Source organism: Poromitra crassiceps, assembly GCF_964638095.1.
Source record: "Poromitra crassiceps genome assembly, chromosome: 29".
In the NCBI taxonomy this organism is placed as follows: domain Eukaryota; kingdom Metazoa; phylum Chordata; class Actinopteri; order Beryciformes; family Melamphaidae; genus Poromitra; species Poromitra crassiceps.
The window spans coordinates 8,724,068-8,731,911 of NC_139641.1; the positions used below are offsets into that span (position 1 = coordinate 8,724,068).

At 48.3% G+C, this 7,844-nt stretch overlaps 1 protein-coding gene and 1 pseudogene across 2 annotated transcripts in view; one reads left to right on the forward strand and one right to left on the reverse strand.

Moving 5' to 3' along the window:
• The window catches only part of LOC310799975 (growth factor receptor-bound protein 10-like), a 201,318-nt gene that overhangs the window by 86,184 nt on the left and 107,290 nt on the right, over nucleotides 1-7,844 (reverse strand). The window lies entirely within an intron of this gene.
• Nucleotides 2,613-4,322, forward strand: LOC310800242 (kelch-like protein 10 pseudogene; annotated as a pseudogene). The gene has a single exon. The product of its transcript is annotated as a kelch-like protein 10 pseudogene (transcript).

A 7,844-nucleotide genomic window follows, 5' to 3' on the forward strand; every position in this document is an offset into this window, starting at 1 on the left:
CTGTGAGTCAAGCTGACATCCTGTGAGTCAAGCTGACATCCTGTGAGTCAAGCTGACATCCTGTCTGTGAGTCAAGCTGACATCCTGTGAGTCAAGCTGACATCCTGTGAGTCAAGCTGACATCCTGTGAGTCAAGCTGACATCCTGTCTGTGAGTCAAGCTGACATCCTGTCTGTGAGTCAAGCTGACATCCTGTCTGTGAGTCAAGCTGACATCCTGTCTGTGAGTCAAGCTGACATCCTGTCTGTGAGTCAGGCTGACATCCTGTCTGTGAGTCAGGCTGACATCCTGTCTGTGAGTCAGGCTGACATCCTGTCTGTGAGTCAGGCTGACATCCTGTCTGTGAGTCAAGCTGACATCCTGTCTGTGAGTCAAGCTGACATCCTGTCTGTGAGTCAAGCTGACATCCTGTCTGTGAGTCAAGCTGACATCCTGTCTGTGAGTCAGGCTGACATCCTGTCTGTGAGTCAAGCTGACATCCTGTCTGTGAGTCAGGCTGACATCCTGTCTGTGAGTCAAGCTGACATCCTGTCTGTGAGTCAGGCTGACATCCTGTCTGTGAGTCAGGCTGACATCCTGTCTGTGAGTCAAGCTGACATCCTGTCTGTGAGTCAAGCTGACATCCTGTCTGTGAGTCAGGCTGACATCCTGTGAGTCAAGCTGACATCCTGTGAGTCAAGCTGACATCCTGTGAGTCAAGCTGACATCCTGTCTGTGAGTCAGGCTGACATCCTGTCTGTGAGTCAAGCTGACATCCTGTCTGTGAGTCAGGCTGACATCCTGTCTGTGAGTCAAGCTGACATCCTGTCTGTGAGTCAGGCTGACATCCTGTCTGTGAGTCAAGCTGACATCCTGTCTGTGAGTCAGGCTGACATCCTGTCTGTGAGTCAGGCTGACATCCTGTCTGTGAGTCAAGCTGACATCCTGTCTGTGAGTCAAGCTGACATCCTGTCTGTGAGTCAGGCTGACATCCTGTCTGTGAGTCAAGCTGACATCCTGTGAGTCAGGCTGACATCCTGTGAGTCAAGCTGACATCCTGTCTGTGAGTCAGGCTGACATCCTGTCTGTGAGTCAAGCTGACATCCTGTCTGTGAGTCAAGCTGACATCCTGTCTGTGAGTCAAGCTGACATCCTGTCTGTGAGTCAGGCTGACATCCTGTCTGTGAGTCAAGCTGACATCCTGTCTGTGAGTCAAGCTGACATCCTGTCTGTGAGTCAGGCTGACATCCTGTCTGTGAGTCAAGCTGACATCCTGTCTGTGAGTCAGGCTGACATCCTGTGAGTCAAGCTGACATCCTGTGAGTCAAGCTGACATCCTGTGAGTCAGGCTGACATCCTGTCTGTGAGTCAAGCTGACATCCTGTCTGTGAGTCAAGCTGACATCCTGTGAGTCAGGCTGACATCCTGTCTGTGAGTCAAGCTGACATCCTGTCTGTGAGTCAAGCTGACATCCTGTCTGTGAGTCAAGCTGACATCCTGTCTGTGAGTCAGGCTGACATCCTGTCTGTGAGTCAGGCTGACATCCTGTCTGTGAGTCAAGCTGACATCCTGTGAGTCAAGCTGACATCCTGTGAGTCAGGCTGACATCCTGTCTGTGAGTCAAGCTGACATCCTGTCTGTGAGTCAAGCTGACATCCTGTCTGTGAGTCAAGCTGACATCCTGTGAGTCAGGCTGACATCCTGTCTGTGAGTCAAGCTGACATCCTGTCTGTGAGTCAAGCTGACATCCTGTCTGTGAGTCAAGCTGACATCCTGTCTGTGAGTCAGGCTGACATCCTGTCTGTGAGTCAAGCTGACATCCTGTCTGTGAGTCAGGCTGACATCCTGTCTGTGAGTCAAGCTGACATCCTGTCTGTGAGTCAAGCTGACATCCTGTCTGTGAGTCAGGCTGACATCCTGTCTGTGAGTCAGGCTGACATCCTGTCTGTGAGTCAGGCTGACATCCTGTCTGTGAGTCAGGCTGACATCCTGTCTGTGAGTCAGGCTGACATCCTGTCTGTGAGTCAAGCTGACATCCTGTCTGTGAGTCAAGCTGACATCCTGTCTGTGAGTCAAGCTGACATCCTGTCTGTGAGTCAAGCTGACATCCTGTCTGTGAGTCAGGCTGACATCCTGTCTGTGAGTCAAGCTGACATCCTGTCTGTGAGTCAGGCTGACATCCTGTCTGTGAGTCAAGCTGACATCCTCAGTGATTTATGACATCACTGATGACATCATATACATTGTGACATCATCAGTGATGTCATAAATCCTTGTGTGTGTGTGTGTGTGTGTGTGTGTGTGCGCACGCGCACACACACACAGTGCCTCAGTAGGATTTATGACATCACTGATGATGTCACAATGTCTATGACATCACTGATGATGTCATAAATCAGTGATGATGTCACCTAAACAGTGACATCATCAGTGATTTATGACATCACTGATGACATCATATACATTGTGACATCATCAGTGATGTCATAAATCCTTCCCATCAGAGGCTATAAGTAGGCCCGGCAAGCTGGTGCCAGCTCCAGAAGGACAAAACTCACCCAGACTCCAAATATTTGAGTAAATCACAGGTACTGTTGAAGGTATAAGGTATTCGTCCAGGTTAGTTGAACAAAATGAACAAACAAGACGAAGGGTCAGATGAGCTGCATCTGGAGGGATCAGTGTGTGACGCGGTGATCAGAGTGGATGATGTGGAATTCAACGCCCACAAGGCTCTCCTCTGCGACTACAGCCAATACTTCAACGCTCTCTTCACCCATGGCTGGACGTCCCAGGACAACATCTACGACATGGCCGGCCCCGTGTCAGCAGACATGATGCGTCTCCTCATAGAGTACGCCTACACCCGCTCTGTCCCGGTGACCGAGGACAACGTGGAGGAGCTGTTGATAGCAGCAGACTACCTCGGCATCATGGGGGTCGTCCGCTCCTGCTGTGAGTTCGTGGAGGTGCGGCTCTGCCCGGAGAACTGCATCGGCATCTTAAAGTTTGTAGACTTGTACTACTGCCCGGACCTGAGGAGCAAGGCCTTTCTCTTCATCCTGGAGCACTTTGAGCAGATCGCCGCAGCCTCTGAAGAGTTCCTGGAACTCTCTCTGGAGCAGCTGACGGACATCCTGGCACGAGACGATCTGAACGTGAGACAGGAGAGCACGGTGTTCGAGGCCGTCCTCCGCTGGATCGCCCACTCGCCCGAGGAGCGTGAAGGTCACATGTCTGTGCTGCTGCCTAAGATCCGCCTGGGCTTGATGACCACCGACTACTTCATCAACCAGGTGAAGAACAACAGTCTGGTTAAAGACAACGCCGAGTGTGAGGCGATCATCCTCGATGCAGAGAGGGCCATGTATGATGTCACCTCCAACAGACCCTCCAACCCTTTGACTCGCCCACGCCTGCCTCATGCCATCCTGTTGGTCATTGGAGGCTGGAGTTACAGCGGCGCCGCTATAGGCTATAGCGACTACGCGCTAACAAATAGCATTGAGGTATACGATCCCCGTGCCGATCTCTGGGTCAATGTACCAAACGTTGAACTTGAGTCTCCCCGGGCTCACCACGGCGCCGCTTTCCTAAATGGCCTTGTCTACTGTGTTGGCGGCGACAGCATGATGGACAGTCTCAGCAGCGTGCGGAAGTTTGACCTCTGTACCCGTACTTGGCACGATGTGGCACCCATGCATAATGGCCGTCGCTTTGTCAGCGTGGCAGTACTGAATGGCAGGATCTATGCCATGGGAGGCCACAATGGAAACGTCGATCTTGACAGTGCCGAGTGCTATGATCCTCAGACTGACAAGTGGACTCTGCTCCCACCCATGAATGAGCAGAGGAGCTACGCCAGCGCCACAGTACTCAACGGCAAGGTGTACATCTGTGGTGGTGAAGATGGGAAGAGGCACCTGAACACAGCTGAGTGCTACAACCCAGACACCAACCAGTGGATGAAGATCGCCCCCATGAGCAGCAGGCGCAGCGGCTTGGGCGTCATGGCCTACAGACAGCGCGTCTACGCAGTGGGCGGCTGGGACGGCTCCAACTACCTGCGCAGCGCCGAGGCCTACGAGCCGCTAACCAACACGTGGAGCGCCGTGCCCGACATGCTGAATCCACGCTGCAGCTTTGGCATTGAGGTGATGGACGACCAGCTGTTTGTGTGCGGAGGCTTCAAATCCTCCAATAAGGTGGAGCGCTACGACCAGAGCACCAACGAGTGGCACGAGGCCTGCAGTATGAGGAGACCACACAGAGGGTTCAGCTGCTGTGTGGTACATGGACTGTCCAACATGGCCGAGTACGCTGCACCTCATCACATCCTGTAACCCCACCCTGGGCCGCCCTGTCTGCTTTTTGGCCTTTTGGCTGATTGCCGATGGCGATATATATGCAAATTTGTTCCACCTAATTTCAGAGCCATGGAGTCTCTCCTGTAGTGGAATTAACACATTATTATACCTACTCTTATCATGATGGCCCACTGGCAGATGCTGACATAAAAGCTTTTCAGAATGTACACATTCACTGAGCATCATAAGAAACTACTTCAACTTACTTAGGTTATGAAAAACCTGCCATATTCTTATTTATGTAACAATTTGGGGTGATATCAGCCATATTGGCAGAAAGGACCCCAGTGGAAATAAGTAGGCTTCTAGTTCACAACTTTAAGCTACTTTACTGGGCTATCCTTGGATCATTGTTTTCCTCCATTTACATAATGTGCACCATTTTTAAAATGTTTTGACTATAAATGTAATTTGTGATGTTCTTTTTGTATTTTCATCCGAAATAAACTAAACCAAACTAAACGTTTTGTGTGTGTGTGTGTGTGTGTGTGTGTGTGTGGTCTCTTTCACATATAAGCTGGTGGACTCGGTGCGATTCGGGGGGGTGAAGTTGCAACATTGTTGCAACACATGCGCGCACACACACCCACACACCCACACAGTGCTTCAGTAGGATTTATGACATCACTGATGATGTCACAATGTCTATGACATCATCATCTGATGATGTCATAAATCAGCAGTGTTGGGCAAGTTACTCTGGAAAAGTAATTAGTTACTAATTACTGATTACTCCTTAAAAAAGTAATAAAAGTTACTTTACTGATTACTTTTTCAAAAAGTAACTAGGTACGTTACTAGTTACTTTTTCTTTCTGTTTTACCCCAAATACCTTACACAAGTTGTTACATGTCTAGCATGTCACTGTATTAATTATTTTCGCTTTGGTATTATGATAGATAGATAGATAGATAGTAGAGTACTTTATTAATCCCCTGGGTGAAATTCTTGTGTTACAGCAGAAGCCAATGTCAGTACATCTCAGTAAAAAACACACAAATTAAGCTATGTTAACACGTTCACTGCCAATGGCGAGTTGACTCGTCAAAAAAATTCCAACGGTTCACTGCCAATGACGAGTTGAGACGTCAAAAAAAAAAAAAAAAAAATTGACGGTGCTACGTGGATCAATGCCCCCCACGTCTCCTATAAAAATATTGGAGCCACCGAACGTGTACAACCCATTCCACCGACCCACTAAGTGGCGACAGTGCTCTCCATTCTAGAGGAAGGCAAGCAAAAAGCACTGTGAGGAAGCCATTCTCATGAAAATGGATTGGCGAAAACGCTTTCGCGCTTGGGAGCTGGCGGTGGGGTTTTGCAAATTTGCATAATAGATTACGGGTGGAACACACTTTGAAACACGCAGCATAAATAAGACCAGAATCGCAAAAGCTTCATCAAAGCTCTCAGAACCCCAAGAAACGAGCGAGCCCATCCATCCAGACTTGCCCAGCGGCCGCCAGGCAGACAGGCAGCAGCAACTCGTTTGTCACAGACCCGCTGCAGAGCCAAGGAGGGCGGAGGAGAACGCCCACGGAGGGAGGAGTTGGAAGCAGAGGGGGGTTTCCTGCTGTTATGGAGGAAATTACTGTTCAAAACTATTGTTTAGATGTCTGACGTCTTACTGATGCCAAAAATGAATGGTTAAAGTGACTGTTCTATCGAATTTCACAAAAAGCCGTTTATCTCAGAATAAATTTACAGACGCTGAAACCATGCTGTATTCAACTGCTAATGCTTACATAACTACTAACTCTACAAACTAACTCTTTTAGACAGAGAAAGCACACATTCTATTAGTTCTTTTGAGATATTGTGTGTTCACAAAATCCTAACAGAAACGAATCCTCGGCTCTTGAAAGATGAGCCAGAATCCTCAAAAAAACCCTCTGGCAGAAGCTAACTACAGTTTTGAAAAACGGCTGGCAGTGAATGTGTTAAAAGAAACGCCAAAGGCATTTTACTTTGAAATTTGGTTAGAAAGAACAGGAAGTGGTGTGTTAAGACTGGCTAGCTTCACACTGGAAAAGACGTGAAGGGACTCGGGAGAGGTCAGAAGGCTTTGACGAGGTTAGGAAGTAACAAAGTGTACAACACTTACCCAAAGTGTATCTGTTAATCCAGTGAACTGTTACACCACCCAAGTCTACCTCACGCGGCGTCGCCTTCAATTTAGCCTCCATCCCTATGCTTTATCCCCGCATATTCTCTCTCTCTCGAGGCAGCCAGCAAACGTCTTTCCCTGTGTGCGGCTGCGGCAGCTTGATATTGTTCTTCGTGGCTATTTTCTCTATGATGCATCGATATGAGGGTGAGCGCCAACAGTGCAAATATCTAGCATCTGCCAAGCTGCTCGCACATAGTTTACAAAGGACAATAATGTTCCAGCTTTTGAAGGCATATTTCTCTTGCTCGTCTCCTTCTTCTGACTCGGTTTGTTTTGAAAGCCGGCGTGCACGCTCTCACGCTGTATCGCGCACACACACTATGACGTATATGTGTGCGCGTGACAGGTCTACCTGAGTCCGTGAGGATAAAATGTTTTCTTTTCTTCTTTTGACATAGAAAACACTGCATTCTGGCAGGCAATGATGTAACGCAGTAACGCATGCGTTACTTGGATTAGTAACGGTAATCTAATGACTGTTTTGGAAATTGTAACGCCTTATATTACTTAGTTACTAAAAAAGTAACTAATTACAGTAACCAACACTGTAAATCAGTGATGATGTCACCTAAACAGTGACATCATCAGTGATTTATGGCATCACTGATGACATCATATAGACAAGTTTCCTGGCCGTTCCTAGGGCGGCGCCATAGCAGCCTTTCGTGTCACCGGCTTCCGGTTAAGTCCACATTGCGTCCACAGCAGCGGGCACATCAGAAGGCAGCAGCCGAAATATCCAAACTTTTTTTTACAACGATCGATAACATCAGCTACACCAACGTTAGCAGACGTTATTAACAATGGTTAATACTGGAACACATTGTGCAGTGCGTGGCTGTCACAATACACAGAAACGCTTGAACGAGTGGTTGGATCGACAATGTTTTGAGCATCAGCCCGCTACCAAACGGCTTTGTCCCTGCACTCGACTGTATTCCTTCTACCGAAAACCAGCTGAGGATTTGGATTCACGGATGTGGCTGAAGGCTTTAAATCTGAAGAAGCTGCCGAAATACGTTAATGTTTGTTCTCACCACTTTGTGGACAAAAAGCCAACCAAAGAGAATCCTTTCCCTGAACTGTGGCTAGGATACGTGCGAGCTCCTCAGAAAAAGAGACGCAGACTGGAGCAAGGCACTGCTGCTGAATTGCCGGGTAAGCTAGCTCGCTGGGTAGTTATCATGTTAGCAACGATATAGCTGATCATCCATGTTATTATTATTTGGCTACGTTGTGTTGGTTTTGTGTGTTTACTTTGTAGCATTGCCTGGTGTAACGCTAGTTAGCTAGCTAGCACTGCAGAGGCTAGCACTGCAGTGTTGAGC